The sequence below is a fragment of the Notamacropus eugenii genome, chromosome 1, assembly GCF_028372415.1.
Source record: "Notamacropus eugenii isolate mMacEug1 chromosome 1, mMacEug1.pri_v2, whole genome shotgun sequence".
Lineage (NCBI taxonomy): Eukaryota > Metazoa > Chordata > Mammalia > Diprotodontia > Macropodidae > Notamacropus > Notamacropus eugenii.
This window is the reverse complement of record NC_092872.1, coordinates 110170126-110192386: the sequence shown is the minus strand read 5'-3', so window position 1 is coordinate 110192386 and position 22261 is coordinate 110170126. Positions and strand designations below refer to the sequence as shown.

Sequence of the window (22261 nt, the reverse complement as noted above, 5' to 3'; positions counted from 1 at the left end):
GAAAATTGGCAAGAAAAATCTATCTCACTTGAGTAAAAGGGGAATGCAGTCCAGGATAGGAAGTATTCCAGCAAGCTAGCAGCAGCCCTCACTTCAGAAAACCAGTAGGACATCCTGAGCCACAGTGAGATGGAACAAGAAAAAACCAGCACTAGGACCCCATATGCCTCAGCATAGCTAGTGAAATTGACACAATCCAGTTCTGAGAATTTCCACACACTTCAGCTTGCTTCAGCACAGCCTGGGGCAAACAAGGAACTTCCAGCAGCCAGATCTCCAAGTGCTTCAATGTAACTTTGAAGAAATAAAGATAAAGTTCTCAAAAGTTACAAGTATCATTTTTCTGTGTGGGGATACAAACAGTTTAACCTTATTCAATATATGTATGTATATTTCCTTTCTTGTTCCTTCTTCTCTTGAGTCTTGCATTTTAAGACCATATTTTCTGTTCAACTCTGGTATTTTTGTCAGGAATGATTGAATATCCCCAATTTCTTGAATATCCATCTTTTGTCCTGAATAATCATGCTCAATTTTACTGGGTAGTTGATTTATGGTAGTAATTAAAGTTTCTTTTCCTTCTGGAATACCTACAGCAATTTATTTATCTATTTATCCATTCATTTATTTATTGTATTCAAATATTCTATTTAATCAATTTCACAATCTAGTGTTTATAGGTATCATGTAGTGACACATCAGTTGTTTTTTGTCCATTTTACGTACAAGAATATAAGAGAGTAGCTGTACCCAGTTTGAAGGAGATCCCATCAATCAAGGAAGGCCTTCCCTCATGCCCTAGAATTGCTGCCCTACCAATGAAATGACCAGCATCTCTCTACTCAAACTACAAAAGCACATCTAAGAATCTGTGACAGCAGGCCTTCTTGTGCATGTTGGGGTCCTTGCTTTGACATATGTGGAAAATGCCATGTTAGGAGAAGGAAAAGTTAAGAAATAGTCCCTTTATTGGTATTCCAACTCAGTGAGAGAATAAAACATATGTAGAAAACAGAACATACAGGCACTCAATTATTTACTCTAAACATATATTAGACATTTATAAGATAAAATTGCATACGAAGTCACAAAGCAAAGGTCATTGACTACAGGGATATCAGAAGAGGTTTCCTGCAGGAGGTGACCATTGAATTGGATTTTAAAGTGTAGTTATGATTTATGCTTTAAGTGAGATAGAGAGGTATACACAGCACTGGGCTTGGAGTCTAGAGCACTCACAACATCTTTTCACGTTTCAGCAGCCTTTGTTGGTACTGCATGGTGCAATGGCATGTGGAGTGCAAAATGTGCATGCTGTGTGTTCAGAACCAATGCTGCAGTGAAGTCTCACAATGCAACATGGGAAAGTGCTGCCAGAAACACCTTGGATTCTTTGCAAGTTTGATTTTTAATTAATTTTAGTCATTGAATATTCTACCTTTTACTGTCGCAAATTTTTCATGACCCCATATGAGGTTGAAATCCACAGTTTAAGAAGCACTGGGACCTAGGTTCATATCTTGCCTCAGACATTAAATATCTACAAGACCTTAGGCAAGTAGCTTAACTTCTCTGTCTATCAGTTTTCTCATATGTAAAATAATTGGGCTGGACTCAACAGTTTATAGGCCACACCTAGATCAGAGTCTATGATCCTAAGAAATGTCTGATATCCAAGAGAGCTATGGAAGCAACTCAAATATATGAGGCCAAAAACATTTCCCCAATAGATAATTCTTCAAAGAATATGGATAGTTTTCAAAATAAGACTAGGAAACTATCAGTAACAATACAGTTAAAATTATCAGGTGCAATAATAATAATGAACAATGCAAATGAATACAGTTCTACAGTTTTTTTGCACCCCTACCAAAAAGGCAGAGTCAATAGGAGATGAAAATAGTCCATGTTAAAGAGGCTGTGGGAAGATAGCAACATTACTACATAGTTGTTGAAATTGTGCATTGATCAAAACATTCTGGAAACCAGTTTGGTGTTATGTAAGAAAATCAGTATAGTGTTCATATAGTTTGACCCAGTGATTTCATTACCAATTGTATGCCACAAGAAAGTTAAAAATAAAAAGAGGAGACTCATATAAATCAAAATATTCATCATAAGCATTTTAGTGATAGGAGAATCTAAATATGAAATGGTAAATTGAGGAATGACTGAATAAATTGTTTTATATGAATGCAATAAAGTATTATTGTTCCTTAAGTAATTATTGATTTGGGGAATTAAGTGAATTGTGGTAATTTTTGAATGAGCTGATACATGATGAAGTAGGCAAAAAAAAAATTGTTAGACTACAGTTATGCAAAAACAAGTATAAAATGTAGTCAAACTCCAATTAATTATAATTACTAATTTTTGTCTTGACAACAAACAATGAAACATGCCCCCCTCCCCTCAGTAAAGAGGCAGAGAAATGTGGTGTAAGAAGAAAAACATCAAGGAAAGAAGGAAGGAAGGAAGGAAGGAAGGAAGGAAGGAAGGAAGGAAGGAAGGAAGGAAGGAAGGAAGGAAGGAAGGAAGGAAGGAAGGAAGGAAGGAAAGAAGGAAGGAAGGAAGGAAGGGAGGGAGGGAGGGAGGAAGGAAGGAAGGAAGGAAGGAAGGAAGGAAGGAAGGAAGGAAGGAAGGAAGGAAGGAAGGAAGGAAGGAAGGAAGAGAGGAAAGAAATTTTACAATACATAAGGAATAGTTTTGTTGGATCATCAAGTATGAGGAGTAATGTGACATAAGGCAAAGCAATCTTGTTAACAACTTTCTACCTTAAATTGGGTTCCAGCTTCACTATGTTTAGATCCTTATTACCAGAAGATTCCCAAATATCCTTCTTCTTTCTCTTCTTCTTCTCCTCCTCCTCTTCTTCTTTTTCTTCTTCTCCTTGTCCTCCTCCTCTTCCTCCTTTCTCTTTTTTCTCCTCCTTTATCTCATAGCAATTCATAGGTACTACCTATAAGATGCAAAGAAGTTTTAAAGTTTATATGCTGATGAAAAAATGAATTAGTGAAACTGAGTTAGAATTTCCTGATGTTCTTGATGCAATACATCCAGCTACTCAGTCCTTCACCCTTGTGCCTTGCCTAAAAATCTCAGACTATGGTAGTTATACATTATAAGCCCATAAATATTGAGCCAGAAGAGATCTCAGAGGGCATTCAATCTAATATCCCTCATGTTTAGATATGAGGAAACTGTTTTTACAAATAGGGCCATTCTTATATTCAGTCTGCTGCAATGCTTTAAAATATCTCTCTAACCTACCTGACATACTGCATGAGGTTAAATCATTAATAATTTTAATTATAATATATTGAATTCCGAGGGAAATATGAGAAAACCAAGAAAAATTAGATTTAAACAAATTATCTTTTCTAAGGAAGGCTGATGTACAGCATATAGAAGATAACAAATACAAAATAGAGAAAATACAGGAGCTAAAGAAAGATAAGATTATCAGAGAAAAACTTGTAGAAGGAAAAAATAAGATCTGAATATCTTTCATCTTAGGTCCAGTTTCTCTATTCATCTCCACTAAAGTAAAAGGAAGAACACACAAGGGTGGCTTTATTGGAACAACAGATTCAAGCCTGTACTATAAATTTTAGGAAAAAAAGAAAAGAAAAGACCTTGATTGTCAGAATATGCAGCATCAACTGCATAAAGTTCTTAAGGAACTATATGCAAGGGAACAAATAACTTTGCGCATTTGAAAAAACTGTCAGTATGTCCACATAAAGCCATCTGACATTTTCCAAGAAAACCATGAGGGTAAGTTAAAAACTGATTCATCAAAGTGCAGTTTCATGTACAATTACCTTTTCTTCTGTTCTACTGTTATGCAAATACTCGTTTTATTTCTTAAGTTCAGAATAAAATAAAATTTTTGTAACTCCTACTAGTTAATAACATTTAATGCTCAATATTTTTTTTAACATTTTCACTTAAACTTTTGAGTTTAAAACTCTATGCCTTCCTCCCTAATGCCCCCGTACCTGAGAAGGTAAGCAATGAAATATAGGTTATATGTATTCAATTATGTAAAACATTTCCATATTAGCCATTTAGAACAAGAAGACTTAAATAAAAGAAAAAATGAAAGGAAGAAAAAATAAAATGCTTCTCTGTATACAATCAATTCTTTCTCTGGAGGTAGATAGTATGTTTCACCATCAGTCCTTTGGGATTGTCTTGGATCAACACAATATTTTTTAAATAAACCATAAAAGACACTTAGAAGATCCTATGTTACAAATATCTCATATTATTCATACAGAAAGTGAAACATAAAGAAGTAAATTATTTGTCCAAGGTCACATAAATCATTAGTGCCGGTGTAGAACCCAGGTCTTGACACATAGCATAATTCAATAAAATTTTTGCATTGTGTCTCCAGGGGTCATATGTTTGTTTATTCATTATCCGTTTGACAAACATTTATTGAATATCTACTGTTAACGCAGAACTCTACTGGGCGGGATATGGTAGTATGGACCTGCCATTAAAGATCTAACAGTTTAGTAGTAGGCTAAGGCATAAATAAGATACTATAATGGAAATATTGCATAATAGTCTTAGCAATTTATATCCTGGTAAATCTAGATTTCCTGCCCTCCAGTTCTGAATCACCAGATACCTATGAGACATTTTCAATGGAAATCAATAGGCATATTGAACTCAATATATCCATAACAGAATTTGATATCTTCCCCCACAAAAAAAAAAAAAACGTTTTCCTCCCATCTTATTTCTATTTAGATAACCACATTATCCTAGATATCCACTTACAATCTCAGAGTAATCCTTGTATTTTTTATCTCTGTCAGTTTCTAAGGTCAATCAAAAATCTTGTCAATTCCCTCTGCACAGTATCATTCATGTTTCTCTAAAAAATTCTCGCGGCAACCAGTCCTGATCATCTCTTGTCTTGATTAACAATAATCTTTTAATTGGATTCTCAGCCTCAAAAATTTCCCTGGAAAGGAAAATTGGAACTACTGATCTTCCACGTAAGTATTGAAATGATGTTATAAAAGTACAAATTAGTTAATTATGTCACTTGCCTGCTACAGAAGCTGCAGGGCCACTCCAATGTTTCTAAAATAAAATACAAATTCCTCTGTCATTTAGATCTCTTTCCAAACTAGCCCCAAACTACCTTCCAGGATTATTATACATTGTTCCTTTTTCATGTATTCTAAGTTTCAGTCAAATTGATCTACTTTGCCTTCTTCATATATAAGATTCCAATTCCTATCTCTATATCTTTTCACAGGTTAATCCCTAGAGTCCATCTTTACCTCCACCTCTTCAAATTTCTATTGCCTTTTGAGGCTTAGTTTAAGTTTCAACTCCTACATGAAAACTTCTTAATTTCCCAATTGCTAGTATCTATCATCCCTCTACTCTTTATCCCTAAAAAGAAAAGAAGTATGGCATTCTATTTACTTGGTAGGTATTTTATAATTACATTTATAATACTCCATCTGGGCTAACTTGTAGTCTGCACTACTGCACAAGTTTATCTCCCCAGGGAATAATTACACCATGCTCTAACTATGCTATATGTTGGCATTCCAGAAAAGTATTGGCCACAAGCCCCCATCAGTGATTAGTTTTTCAGTACTCAGAGAGTGCAATTTGTTCAAAGCATTTACTAAAATGACATAGTAAGAAATACAACTTCTCTCTTCTGCACCTAAGGCACACTGCCCCACACAAACACACAATGCAAACAAGAAGAATGGATAAATGCAAAGGTCTCAAATAGCATAGTATCTAAATTAGAAAAATACACAATCAATAAACAGGATTTACTAGACCAACAAGATGTGAGTCTCATGCTGCTGGTACTATAGATGTTTTTTGTATTGCTTCAGTTGATAGTGGTGATTTGGTCTCTGATGGTTACTTCTTCATTGGAGACTAATCCACCAAGCACCTGAGACATTGACCTTCTGGACTCTATTTTGCTGGTAAATGCTGAAAACTACTCTACTGTTCACTACCAGACAATGCTTCACTGTGCATTGCCAGATGCTTCTAGATACTGTCAGATGCTCTTCCACTAGACATGGCTGAACTTGGATCTGCTGAAATCCTGATGCAGGATATTATTAAGCTCTTTGAGCCATTACTTTTAGAGATAAAAAAGAATTCACAAGAAACAAAGAAAAAAATGATATTCTTAAAAAGTATTTACCTAATTAAATGACAATAAAATTGACGACCTTAATAGAGCAAATTAATATTAACAATATATACATATGTAAATATATTTGTTGTGTAAATCAATATAAAAAGAAATAGAGATTTTGACATCTTAATTTCAGAGGAGGAAATTGAGTAAGCCACAAAGGAACTCTAGAGAAAATAACTTTAAAATCAAATTGTTTCACAAGTGAAAACTATAAAAAAAATAAAAGAACTGGAAAACCTATTACAAGATAAGCTATTTTCCAAAGCAGTAAAATAAGAGATCCTACCAAATTCCTACTGAAACAGATATATGGTATTGAAATTTAAACCACGGAAGGTCAAAGCAGAAAAAAAATCTATAGATCAATCTCTCCAATGAACACTAATGCAAAAATTTTAAATAAAATTTTATTAAAGATGCTAAAAAATTTTTTCCACAAAACTATGACAAGATAAGATCAAAAGCAGGAGTAAAAGATTTATTTAATATTAGGAGAGTTATAAAGATAAGCATATTGATAAAAAATCAACAAAATCATTAAAAGATCAATAGTTTCAGAAAATATTTTGAAAAATTCAAGGCCAATGACTATTTAAAAAGATGTTTAAAAAACAGAGGTATAAATGGCCTTTCATTAAGAAGATAAATTGTACATGTCTGTGTATGTGTGTATGCATATGTGTATGTGTGTATAAATATATATATGTGTATATAGATACATGTATATATACATATATACAATTCATCATCTTAAGATATATAGATTGTATATAGATATATCAAAAGGCTACTATTATATGTAATAGAAAATAGAATCTTTTGCAGTAAAATAAAGGGTGAAGAAAGTGTTATCATTCCCACCATTTGCATTTGATGGTGTACTAAAAACAGTGGTCATAGCAATAAAACAAGAAAAAGAAATTTAGGGAATAATCATAGGAATAAGACAAAATTGTCACCTTTTATAGATGGCATAATGATCTACTTAACCCTAAAAAGTCAATAAAAACTAAATAAAATAATTAACAGGACACAAAATAAATCAACATATCACTCACATTTCTATACAATAGTAGTGCAACCAAGCAGAAAGTCATAGAAACAGAAATTTCAGTTAAAATCATGACAGAAAGTAAAAGAAAAAGATATTGGGAGTTCACCTACCAATATAGGCACAAAACAATATAAATACAACTACAAATCACTCTTTATAGAAATATGGACCTAAAAAAATTGGGGGAAAAAATCCAGTGCTCCAGAAAAGAACCTGTCAATATAATAAAAATGATAATTCTACCTAAATTAATTTGCTTGCCATACCAACCAAAGTAAAAATAAAAGAAAGAAAGAAAGATTACTTCACAGATTTGGAAAGAAAAGAAAGAAGATTCTTGTAGAGGTAAAAAGAAGTTTAAGAATCTTAGAGAGAAAAACAAAAAGTGGGAACAAAATGGGGGGGTAAAAGTGCCAGATCTCAAACTATACTATTGGGTAATAATTCTCGAAACAATTTGCTACAGGCATAAAAATACAAAGATTTATTAGTAAGACAGATTAGCTACACAATATACTGCAGCAAATGTATCTAGTACCCAAGCTTCTGACAAATAAAAAGACCCCCTGTTACTGAGGTAAGGAGTTGGTATTTAACAAAATCTGCTGATAAACTGTATAGCAGCAAGGTAGAAATTAGATTTAGAAAATCACTTGAAACCTTATACTAAAATAATCTTCATCTGTATGCTTCACTTACTTATAAGAAGTTACATCATAAACAATTTAGAGAAATATGAAAAAATTACCCATCATAGATGGAAGATGGAAGAAATAGGTAGAAGAAAAGCACCTGATCATGCAAAAGGTAGATAAAATCACAAAGATAAAATGGGTAATTATGGTGACAGAAAATAAAAACGGTTTTGAACAAAACAATAGTCAAGAGCTAAGGTTAAAAACAAAACACTTAAATGGGAAACTATCTTTGCAGCACATTTTTCTGATAAAGGTCTCATCTTCAAGATATATAAAGAGTTGATTTATAAGAATAAGAGCAATTTCCCATTGGATAAATTATCAAAAAATATGAACAAGGAATTATCAAATGAAGAAACCATGGCTATCTATGAGCCACATGGAAAAATACTCCAAAAAACTAATAATTAGAGAAATGCATCTAAAAACTCTGAGATTTTACTTGGCACCCATCAGAATCATAAAGATATCAAAAAGGGGAAATGATAACTCTTGGATGGGAGGGGAGACAACAGACATATGTATCCACTAGTAGTTAGTGAACCTGTAAATAGGTACAGCTATTCGAGAGGATAATATTGAATTTTAGAATAAATGCTACTAAACGGTACATGTCCTTTCACACAATTATAGCACTGTTAAGACTATACTCAAAGAGATCAAAAATAGTTCTTTCATATACAAAAATATTTATAGCAACTCTTTTTGTATTGCAAAAATTTCCAAACAATTAAAACTGGAAAGTAAAGGAATATTCATCAATTCAAGAATGACTGAAAACCATGTGTACTCAGCAAAAATGCTATTGCATTCCAAAGGGATTAAAAAGAAAAATTAAAAGGACCTCTGTGAACAAAATATATCAACTTTTTTTTGATAATGAAGAATTGGAAATTGAGGGAATGCCCATCAATTAGGGATTGGCTGAATGTGGTATATAGTTGTGCTGGAATACTATTGTTCTGTAAGAAACAGCAAGCAGAAAGTTCTAAGAAGAAAAAAACATAGAAAGACTTACAAGAACCAATGCAAAGTAAAATGAAAAGAACCAGAAGATTTTATATAATAACATTATTTTTCTAATTAACTGTGCATGGCTTAACTATTCTCAGTAATACACTGATTCAAGGCATTTCCAAAGGGCTTACAATGAGCATATGCTATGCACCTTCAGAAAAACAACTGAAGGAGTCTGAGTGATTGTGTATTGAAGCATGCTTTTTTATTACTTTCTTTATTATGGGGGGGCTGCATTTTCTTTTACTATATATGTATGTATGTATGTATTTATGTATGTATTATGTGAATGTTTTCATGATTACACGTACATACACAATCTATATCAAAGTGACCTGCCCAGGGTTACACAAGTAGTAAATGAGTGTTTCTAAATGGTTAACCCCAGATGTGTCCTTGGCCCCTCTTTCTCTCTCTTCATTTTCATCAAGGCTTATAGGCCCTTTCATTGTTTAGATTAAGGTGAACAGATGTCAGAGATGAGGGTTTGGAAAGCTTATTGCTTTTGGTGAGCCCAGATTTAAACTAATATCTTTAGTAACTTCTGGCCCTGTGACATCAAGCTGCCTCAGAATCAGAAATTCACTTCCAGTTAACTGGGAAAGATTTCATCGAGAGAGTGCATATCATGTATTCAAAGAATAATAGAAGAATTTGAGTGGGAGGAAATATTAAAGTAGGACTTCTTAATGTTGTGTGTACGTACATGTGGTATGATGGACCCCATTAGAAGTCTAACAAAGCTATGGACTCAGAATAATGTTTTGAATATACAAAATAAAATACATATAATTGCAAATCAAGCCAATTATATTGAATTTGGTATTCGGTTGTTCAGTCATGTCTGACTTTTTGTGACCCCATCAACCATAGCACAACAGGACTTCCTATCCTCCACTATCTCTCAAAGTCTGTCCAAGTTTATGTTCATTGTTTCCATGATCCTATCTATTCATTTGCCATCCATTTTTCCTTTTAACCTTCAATCTTTCCCACAAATCAGGGTCTTTTCTAATGAGTTCCTTCTTCTCATTATATAGTCAAAGTATTTAAGCTTTAGCGTCAGGATTTTCACTTCTATTAAATAGCCTGATTTAATCTCTTTAAGTATTAGCTGATTTGATCGCCTTGCTGTTTAAGGGACACTCAAAAGTCTTCTCTGACACCATAATTCAAAAGTATCATTTTTGTGGTGCTCAATATGTCTTATGGTCTAATGCTTTATCAAAATATTTTTAAAACACTATCATGACTTCAATTTAAGTCTGTTTAATTACATCTTTCTATTTCAAATATAGGAAAAAACATAAGTATGGGAATAGTATTCATTTGTTAAGTAGTCTTGAGTAGAATTACAAGAAATGAAATTTCAATCCAACAAAGATTTATTTTTCCTCTTTCTTGAAACCTCTGCGTAAGACCCATGCCAAGGGCCTGACTTTTTGCTCTGACTGATTACCACCTGCTCTAGTTGTTTGTAACTACTTGTGAAAGACTTAGATATTTACACTTAAAAATCCAGTGAGTAACACCAAAAGCAATAAGCTTTCCAACCCCCAATCTCTGACATCTGTCTACTTCACTCTAAACAATGAAAGGCATTAGCCTGATGAGGATGAAGAAAGGAAGAAGGAACAAGGATGCATCTGGGGTGAAACACTCAGAAAGACACAAACTCAATTTGGATGACAAAATACACAGTTTGTAGGTATTATGTATGATGATATTCAGTTTCAATAGGATGAAAATAGGAAATAATGACCCAGGCAAAAGGCTTTCCCTATTTTCCAGGTCATATCAATCTCTCAGTTATCCCTGTAATTCTTCAGTATGGTACACTTACATTTCAGAAGACCAAGTGTTAACTATTGTTGTTATACTTATAATAATAACTATTATTAATGTATGGAAAGAGTATCAAATCATTCCTTATTAGTTTCTTACCAATGGCAAGTATAAAAACAATAATCACAAAGCTAGTACAAAAGATGGAAATTGCTAACAAAGAAATTTTCCACTAAACTGAGCTTCTTAAGGCCAGTGACTCTTCTTTCATTCGGGAGGAGTACAATAATGTTTGTTTTGTCTTTCTTTGTATCTCCAGTGCCTAGTACAGTACCAGGCACATCAAAGTTACTTAATAAATAATTCTGGATTTGGCTTGACTCAGTAACAGAGGATGGAATGCATGCAAGTTAGGAAAAAGAGATGTGGTTAAGGGAAGAATAACCCTTTTGAGGAAAAGGAGAGATTTAGAAATACTTTGGTTTTCCAAATTATTATAGTACCATGTTATCATAACTAGTAAGTGATAAAAATTTCTAGTCAAAAGGAGAAAGCAATGGGATAAGTCACTGAAGAAGACATTTCAATGGGCAAGATAATTTTTAAACCCCACTCTATACCTTCTTTTCCTTCCACTAGAATTTAAACTCTGACCCTGGCAATTTGGTCTCTGATAGAAGAGCTTTTATCTCATGTTACCTGGAACCAGCCCACCATGCCACTTACCAGTGGTTTCTAAACCAGGCTGCCATAGTCTTATATCCTTACTACTTCTCCATACACACCCTTATCCTGATCCAATTGAAGCTCCCCTTTGTATGTTATGTCTATTATTAGATAATTCCTTTGCAGGCATGGACAGTTTTTCTTGCCTGTATTTGTATCACCAGAACTCAGTTTAGTGCCTGGAACATAGTAAATACTTAATTTTCATTTATTCGTTAATTCATTCATTCAGTCAGGGCCTCATCCTTCATCCCTAGTCACCTCATTCATTTGAATTGCTTTGGACATTTCTATTATCCCAAAGGAACCTCATCATTGTATAATCTTACCTTGCAAGATTATAATAACCCTGAAATCCACACCTCATCAGCGCCATCTGTAACTTGAGTACTCCGGGCACCCTCTAATTAGAAAGCAGAGAGAACTCCTCTCAAACATCCATTTAAGGGTGTCTCCCAGGCCAACCACCTCTTCATTTCTCACCTGGCTGTACTCCTTTAAACTATTCCATCATGGCCTTGGATATATTCCCTTCTCCCTCTTCAATCCCACTTTTTTTAGCTTCCATTGTTAGATTTTAAGCTCCTTGAGAACAGGAACTCAGCACAATGTCTGGCACACAACAGACACTTAATAAATGTTTATTGATTGAATACTCTTCCTCAAGGCAGACCACTTTCACTCACTGAATGGAGTACAGAGAACTGAAAGGAGATAAGATAAATAGATTGCTAAGTCTACTGAAGCCTCATGGCATTTATCTTAAAGAGGGATAAATTTCCCTTAAATTATACACATTCCTCTAAAGATAGTTGGAGTACTATAAACTAATAAGCAGATGCACTGGAAAATGCTCAATGCATCTGCTTTTAAAATGACCTGCCAGGTAATTATTTTGGTGATTTCACAATTAAAGCATTTCCAAGGCTCCTGCCAATGTGATAGCTATGAAAACACTAAAGATTCATTAAATCATGTTTATCTCAATGGCAACTTTTAATTCTTTGTTAATTTTTTTTTTAACGACAGTGAAGGGAAAAGGAGACCTGTTTTTGGCTTCATTATAGGACTAGTTTCCTTCCTGTGCCAGTAACACTGACATTATGTATTTCTAGAGATTTTATTGAAGCAAAATACTTCATGGCAGCTGACTGATGGTTAAGGTAGTAGCAGAAGTAACACAGACCATTTTAAGCCTTAGGAAATGTTGCAGGTGCTACAGTTCCTAAGGAATATTATACTCAACTTTGCCTTTCATAAGTTGCTTTTGTCATTTTACTTGAGAATCATTTTCTCCCCTAAAACATAGAAGCAAAGTATTCAAAGGAACTGAGGAACTGAAACTATAAAGAGAATGAGCACAATTACATGACAATCTGTTGTGTCTGTCATACAGTATGCTGCTTATGGTAGCAAAGCAGTACATGAGTCTTTTTCCTTCAATTTATAACATAGGTGAATACAATCATTTGTATTTACACATAAATGTAGAGTGAAAAGATTACACTGGCATAGGAATCCAGAGCTTGAATTGAACAGAGTAGCAATAGAAGTAGCTTCTGCCTCTCAATTTGTCTTATCTCTCTGTTTGATCTCATATACTTTTGTCATTATCATGTTTCATACCTGTAGTAAATTTTAAGCACACAGAGGGTAGAGGTTTTGTCTTTCAAAAAATTTATAATTTCTCTAACATGGTGGCCTGTACCTAGGTAGAATATGCATACATACATTCATATACATACATATACACATATATTCATACAGACATAATATACACATATTGGAATTGTGATATTGGTGGTGGTGGTGTTTTCTTTGGTTTAGTTTGTTTTTTTCTTAACTGAGAATGAAAAGAATTGATTTCTAGGCCATCTTCTATCACTTACCAGCTGTGTTACTTTGGGCAAATCACTGAATACTCTCAAGTCATATACCATAGCTCCTTACTAAATTATAAATACCTTAATATTATAATTATAATACCTATTAATACTTTTTTTTCTTTTTTTTGGATCCCCAGAACCTAAAATACTTGGTTGTTAGCAGAGACTTAATGAATATTAGTTGAATTCAAATGAAAGCATTCTATGTATAGGAAGGATTCTTACTTAACAAAATTTGAGATATATATTGAGCTGATAGTAATTGAGTGAATAGAGAAAGTACTGAGAAGCACAGAAGAAAGGAAAAAGTAAAGAAAGGATTGGTATTATTTGATTATTTGCAAGGGATAAGTCTAAACCTGTGATTTCACCCATGTGAGCAATCCTCATAGTGGAAACTAACGCCACTCATGCACATCGGCATTTGTTCGGTATCTTAGAGTCTTAGATAGAATTTCCTAGGCAAGTTTCAGTTCCAGTTCCAGGTTTTTTTTTCTCTTTTGTGTCTGTTGATAACCACATATATGAACTCCGTCCATTGATAAATCCATATTATCTGCTAGGACATAAATTAAGAAGGCCCTTTTAAAAATGTAACTGATGCAATTCTTTGAGGGCACTGAGATCTCTTTCAAGAAAGTTTGTTACATTGTTGATTTTGGCAATTGTTATTTTGTTAGTGTAGTATTTAAAATATTCTTTCCCAGTCTATTTTTTTATAATTTAAGAAGCAAAATGCTATAATAAAAATTAAAGGGGAAAAATATCTGTCTTCAAAACACTAGTAAATTAATTTTTCCTCATTGATATTACCTAGCAACTTACCCCAAACTCTTGTAAGGAATATACTATGCCTGTTTTCCTCATTCAACTTAGGATTTATCTTTAAATGTGTTATGTCTTCTGTTTATTTGATATATCTGTGCAAAATAGTTGCTTATTATGATCTCATTCTCTATGATGATTTTCGAATACACTTTGTTTTTTAGGAACATAGGGGCTTTTACTCATCAAAAGAAGGAGACAATAAAATTTTAATATTCTTGACTGATAAAACTGTTTCTGAAAAAAAAGAAGTTAAAATAATATTTATCCAAATGGTCATCCTTGCCTGGAATTCTTTCTAGTCTCTGATTCTATCATTATTAAAATGCAATGTTCTATTCAGGACAACGATTATGATTATTTTTTTCTAAAAATGAAGACAGCTCAAATCCCATCACACACACACATACACACACACCCTTGCAGAAAAATATCCACTATATAATGTAAAAAATAATCTGTAAGGTAATCTAACTAACGGCAATATAGTGGACTGTGTCTGACAGTATCAGGTAGGCTTGAATTAGGATTTTGCCTCAGACACTTAAAAATTAGGTGAGCCTGGGCAAGTCACTTAGTATCTTTCAGCTCGGTTTCTTCACCTGTAAAAATAAGAATAATAATAGCACCTAACTCAGAGAGTTGTTGTGATGATCAAGTAAAATAATAAATGGAGAGGACTTTAAATTATTAGCTATTCCTAATTATTATTACACATAACTCAACTATATTACTTATTTGTTTTCAAGATTTTAGTCTTGAAATTTCCAGTTGTAGAAATATGTCAAATCAGAGTCTGTTAGTAAAATTTCTCTAGTATTAGTCTTCAGTACCTGACACTAAAATGTCAAGCTTGAATTATTGAGATTTTCATACTAAAGGGAAGGAAAATCGACCTATCCATTAGGACTGAAGGTTAAATCAATCATTAAAGTATGAAATGTGATAAGCAATAACCCTGTAAAAACCCACTGATAAGAACATTCATTTACTTTGAAGATTTACAGATCCTAGGAAGCTATATTGTAACCCAATTTAATCCCTTAATTAGAGTTTTTAAAAGTGATTGCAGAGTTGTTAAAAGGCATTTTGGGCAAAATTTTCTTTGGATATGGCTCTGTGATAATAATTCTCCTTCCAAAATTAACACTTATATTTGTCATCATCACACTCTATTTTACAATGCCAACCACAATAATAATAATTATAATAATGCAATCAATAATATAATGTAATTATATACAGTAAAGCATATTATATACAATTTATAATAATAAATATACATATGATAATTAGAGGTAGCTATGTGGTGAAATGGATAGATTATGGTACTTGAAGTCAGGAAGTCTTGAATTCAAATCTTACCTCATATATTTACTATCTGTGTAAGCAAGGACAAATCACTTGACTCCTTTCCACTTCTATTTCCTCATCTTTATAGATAATATCAGGGAAAACAGTAGGATCAATTTCACATGAATTTTATGAGGATTGTACTATGCAAACTTAAGGCATTATATGAATGCTATTTTTTTAAGCTGGGACTTTTTCTTGGCTCTTTTATGTTTCTGGCCTTAATTTCTGATGTGTTGGCTACTCTGATGTATGTCAATTATTTCATTCTCAACCTTTTTTCTTATTTTTTCTTTCAGTCACTTCCTCTGGGAATCAAATTGCCATCTGTCATGTGACTGCATTCTCTCAACCACCAAGTCTCTTGAACTTAAGGGTTTCTGAGATGTAGAAGACTAAATCAATTGGATGTCCACACTAAATTTAACATAAATATGGTGGGCCTAGGAGTGGGATGGGGCACAAATTGACTTAAGAATGTGCAAACCATTCCAGGTCAGAAATAGAGTATTAGGTCAAAGCTCCCTTTCCAATCAGAATGGAATGGGGCCCATGATTGACTGCTGCTCTTCTACGCTGTGTGAGACACAGAGGTTCAGTTTCAAATTATATATGTGTATATACATATATAAAGAAGATAAAACTGCACATATATATATGTTTGTGTCTTAAATACATGTGTGTGTATATATATATAAATATAATTACATCATATTTTAATGGGAAAATTGCTTGAGAATTATTTATAGCAGAAAAATAAGTCATTGTAAGCTCCTTCTTACCCTTCCTGAAATTACATCACCCACACAGATACATATACACAGATGCACACACACATACATATGTGTGTAAAAAGGAGTGTATGTGCATATGTATATGGATATGTGTGTTTATGGGTATGTATACATATGTACACACATTACATATAGTATATAATGCCTGTGTATACATGTATGTGCATATATACATATACGCATATATATACATACGTATATATGAATCTCCACATGATATTTATGGAAAAGCTTAAACTAAAATTTTACAGCATGACAAAGCATGGAGAGACTATGATCTTCCTTGGAGGAGGTGGTAGAGGGAGAAAGACTAAATACAGTGGGAAAAACACAGGTCTATCAAAGCATCCAAGTAGGGGAGTGCCACATGGAAGGGAAATGTAATGGAGACAATGGATAATAAATATATGGGGAAACAGTTTCTAATACAATGTTCCAGAAAGGATATAAACATATGAAAAAAAAATCAGGGAAGGTAAGGGGAATCTGATATTGACTTATGTTTCCTCTGTAATTAATTCTCAAACAACTTTCCAGTTCAAATACTTTACAATTATTTCCCTTATTTTTTGTAGTCATATTTATTAGTTTTTCTTCTTTATTTCCTCTTACTCATTCTCAATCCAGCGACCCAAATTCTCCTTTAGAAGTGGGATGATACATCACATCTATCAGACTGGCAAACACGACAGAACAGGAAGATGATAAATGTTGAAGAGTATGTGGGAGAGTTGGAACACTAATTCATTGTTGGTGGAGCTGTGACCTGATCCATACACTCTGGAGAGCAATATGGAACTATGCCCAAAGGGCTACAAAAATATGCTCACTCTTTGACCCAGCAATATTGCCTCTAGGACTGTATCCTCAAGAGATCATAAAAATGGGAAAGGGTCCCACATGTACAAAAATATTTATAGCAGCACTCTTTGTGGTGGCCAAAAACTGGAAATCAATGGGATGCCCATCAATTGGGGAATGGCTGAATAAATTATGGTATATGAATGTAATGGAATACTATTGTGCTATAAGAAATGATGAACAGGAAGACTTCAGAGAGGCCTAGAAAGACTTATATGGTCTGATGCTGAGTAAAAGGAGCAGAACCAGGAGAACTTTGTGCACAGAAATGACCATAGTGTGCAAGAGTTTTTCCCAGTAGACTTGGAACTTCATTGCAATGCAAGGACTTAAAAAACCTCCCAATGGTCTTTTAAGGCAAAATGTCTTCCACATTCAGAGAAAGAGTTCAATTGCAGAACATAGCAGATCATTTTGTGTGTGTGTGTGTGTGTGTGTGTGTGTGTATTACATTTTGGTTTGTTATGTGATTTCTCCCATTCATTTTAATTCTATACACAGCATGACTATAGTGAAAATGTATTTAATAGGAATATATGTGTAGATCCTATATAAAATTGTATGTTGTCTCAAGGAGGAAGGGGGGAGGGAGGGGGAAAAAATCTAAGTTATATGGTAGTGATTGTAAAACACTGAAAATAAATAAAACTAATTAAAAAGAAAAAAAAGAAGTGGGATAGTTAATTTGGGTCATTGAAGCATGATGCTAATGAGACTAAGGTCACAGTTTCAATTCATTTACAATTCAGATAGTCTCACAGAAAAGAAACACAGCTTGTATTTTTAACTTATGTCAACCAACTCACAGATCTGGGCAGCCAGTCAGAAGAGGGAAGATTGGGATGGGCTGCTATAAATCGAGCCTAGTGACCTGTTAATTGTCCCCAAAGCAGTTCAAAAATTGTCATGTGAAAGAACAAGATACTTTTTGTTTATTTATATGAAATTAAGTGGGATATATCAGAAGGTATTAGCTTCATGCGATAAGAAACCAGGTCCAATATTCTTCCTCAAAGAGACTTAGAATGAAACAAACACTAGACACTAAATTCAATTTTCTGCTGTGGAAAAATAGTATAATGGTTTCCATCCTGTTTCTATCTATAACCAGAACAACTAATGACATTTCAAAGAAAATGTTTAGAACTTCAAAATATGGCACTGAGAGCCAAACAAAGCATGATATTGATAGTGTGAGTGATTATCATTTATCAACTCTATGAATTTATAAAGCATCTGTGAAGTAGATGACAACGTGTCAACAACAAAAAATATTGAGGGATGAACAACAGCTTTTCATTTCCAGACATTCCAAGAGAATTTAAAAATAACTTAATCAAATTCATAGGTCTCTAATTTAAAAAGAACTTGCTAAATGGAGAGGACTAAAATTTATTTATCACATCTATTTTTTTTAAAATATCTTATTCTCTTCATCCAAAGAAATATACAAAAGTAAAATCAGGGTCACTGATGAAATTCAAAACTATTTCATGTCATTAGCCAATTGTAAGCTCAGAATTCAGATCTGTCTGCATAAAGACCTACCATGTTCTATTCATAATCAGAAACATGGTGGAAAATACTTTTGCATCCCAAATAGTAGGATCCTAAGATCTTTTTCTTGCACTTTAACACTCTGAGCACTGAAAAAGGAAGCCCTAGCTATCTTTGCCTACATGCTTTCTGATCATGTTACATGGTTTGCCTATGAACCCAAATACAACTGGTATTGCTAATTTCAGGCCAGTATTAACAACACTCACTCTCAGAAGCAGCTGGTGATTAACCAGACAGAAAACTGTGATAGAAATCCATAAGGAGTTGACTGCTTCATAAGGCCTCATGCTAGTCCATTTGGGCACAGGCCTTTTTAAGAATTGCTATCTATCTAATGATCTATCTATTCCTCCAAAAATTAGAGAAAGCATGTTAGAACTATCCAACTTCTCTACAGGGGAAAATTTTAAAAGTTCAAAAATTTTAAACATTATGCAATCTTATAATTTTTATTATACCTAGAAGGCAGGTAATATAGAATTATGGAGCTGACTGAGATACACTAGGCCTAAATTTAATTTTGAGTTTAATCAGCAGCCCATCCTGTGGCCAATGCTGCATTCTTTCTGAAACAGTTTTTTTCTTATCATTTCATTAACATTTTAATACTTTTTATTCTGTATTTTTCTCAAGATTTTGAATAGCACATAAAACACGTTGACTTGAGAATTAGTAGAACTGGTTTGTAGACCCAACTCTGCTGCTATCTTTATAACTTTTTGGTCTTTGGGTTCCTTCCAAGTAAAATGAAGGTGGTTGAACTAAAGAAATGATATCTAAGATCCTCTCCAGCTCTAATATGCCACAAATTTATGTAGATCGGTAAATTTATACTAAAACTGGAAGAGATCTTAGATGAACAAATGTATCTATATCAGTTAATTTATAGCCTATAGACTTTTTTGATATGTCGATGAAATTATAAGGCAGTTTTCTAAAGCATGCTTCTTGTCCAAAATAATTACCTGTGAACATATATAGGTACTTTTCTCCCAGGAGGCTAAACATACTCACCATAAAATTTATTTTATAAACAACTTAATTTATATGAAACATTTTGTGCAGTAAAAAATAGGCAAAATGATGATGGCAGTAAAAGTGGGTGGATAAAAACAAAGGAATTAATTAAAAATATGGGGAAAAGGGGAAGGCTCCTCGAGAATCATCAATGTAATTGTACATTCATTAAGTTCCTGCTGCATGTAAGACTGGAAGACACAAAGATGGATAATAATATGTCACTTGACATCAAGCATCTTAAAACTTAATGGACACAAAGGAGAGTAAAATAAGAGGGAGACAGATATATATAACTACAATATAAATTAGAATATGGAGCTCAAAGGACCTAATAATGACTAGTTCACTTGGCAATAGGAGAGGAAATGTTTGGAAAGTAAACCTTAAAATAATTCAACTTCTTATAATGTTGATCAAGCATAATGTTGACAACCATTCTGATCCTACTTAGTTCATTTTTTTTAAATAATAGAAGTATCTGCCTGTCTTTTACATTGGAAGCTCTTCAAAGAAAGAGATGTTGCATTCTTTTATTTTTAAACTTAAAAAGATTCATTATTGTCATTATTACTATGTTATTTTATAATGCTGTTATTTTTTCAAGTATCTAAACTCTACCCCTATACAAAGGGCCATTCCACATAAGGAAGATTTTTTTAAGATAAGAGGAAGAAAAGAGATAATCATTAAAACCAATCAAAACATTAGAAAAAAATCTAAAATATCTGTAATGTTCCACATCATCCCGAGGTGGATCTCCTACCTTTGCAAATAAATGGGGAGAAGTATCTTCTCATGTTTCTTCTGGAACCCAGCTTACTCCTTGTAATTGTGCAACATTCTCTTTCTATTATTCTGTGGTGTTTATTTGTGCCATTTAAATTGCTCTTCTTGGGTCTGGGCCTGTCCCAGCCCCTGCCACTGCTGACCCTCCCCCCTCCCTTTCCCCAAGGCCGCCATGAAAAATTCTTTCAGGAGATCAAGGCAGACATCCAGCTCAAGAATATGGGGGCCCGCGCAGAAACTCATGGACACGGCGGGAGGGGGAGGGGGGAAGTCACCAGGCAAAGGCAGAGGCAGCAAGTAACCAAGCAACCCCGTTAAGTACCACAGACAGTGAGACCCAAATGACAGCAGCTGTGGCGCTGGCCAGGCTGGAGCTCAAGCAACCACGATCCCAGAGACCCACGTCCCAAGATTCTAACCGGAACCAACTGAAGAAGGAATTACAAGCAGAAGCCACCATTAGTGGGAGTGCTGAGTCTTCTGGAGCAAATGTAGTCCCGGAGGCTAAGGAGGAGGGGTCTTCAAGCCTGTCAGTGAGTAGAATATCTACCTGCCCATTCATTGGTGCCGTCTTGAGAAAACACCAGCGGAATGCCCATATCAAAGGGGTCATTAACAAGCACTCAGACAAAGACCAAGTGGCTGTCGTTCAACAGGGACAGAGAGAAAGTGAAATTGGGAGTGGACACCATTGCCAAGTACCTGCACAACATCCATCTTCACTCAAAAGAGGAGAAATAAAGAAAAATCAAATTACAAAACAAAGTATTTCAGGAGCAGATCAGTTGCATAGAAGGGGCTAATGAGTTTTCCAAAAGGAAATTAATTACAGGAAAAAACAAAGGAATTGGTTTTGAGAAGATGATATTCCTTATTTCAGAACAAGAGACCTCCAAGGAGTGCTATGTGCTGAGTGAGGATGCGCTGGCCCAGGTAGAGAAGCTGGAACAGTACAAAGTCACCTTGCAGAGGTCAGAGCCAGTGCGGGCTCAGCTGGCCTGGCAGCGATGAATCTTCAAGCCCTCCCCGCTGGCCGCCCAGTGTGACCTACCTGGGAACTTCTTCAACCTCACTGCAGAGGAGCTCAAACGGGAGCAGAAGCTAAGGGCGGACAATGTGGAACCGCTGAGTGTGCGGAGCAGCAGGAAATGCGAAAATACACATTTACCCTCTTACGGATTCGCTTTCCAGATGGCTACATCCTCCAGGATACCTTCTAAGCTCGCGAGCAGCCTTCTGCAGTCTACAGCTTTGTGAGTGAGGCCCTGCTCCATCACTGGCTGCCCATTGATCTGTATCCCTCAGGCGGACATAAACTGTTGGATGAAATCCTAGCCTTCAACGAATGTGGGCTGGTGCCTTCAGCTGTTCTGACTTTCACTTGGGACATAGGAGACATCAAGGCATCAGGGACCGAGCAGTCCCCTGCAATTCTGAAACCTGAACCTCTTGCAACTGTCGAAAACTTCACATGAAATAAAACCAGCCTTGGCCTCGGTCTCACTGGTTCTGGCTCCTCCCCTCCTGTCACCACTCCTTTTGCCCCTTCTGTCTCCCAGATTCCAAGCAGAAACTGCCTGATTCCCCTGGCCTTTTGCTTGGGGAGGCAGGTTGTAATGTGAAGTTGGAATTAGGTCAAGAATAGGAAAGTTGTCCTCTCAACATCTAATTTTGTGGAGCCTCTCCACCTC

The 22261-nt window shown here is 34.6% G+C and overlaps 1 pseudogene; it reads left to right on the top strand.

Annotated features, from left to right (window-relative positions):
* Positions 1–20750: 20750 nt before the first annotated feature.
* Positions 20751–22261, top strand: LOC140523641 (UBX domain-containing protein 6 pseudogene; annotated as a pseudogene).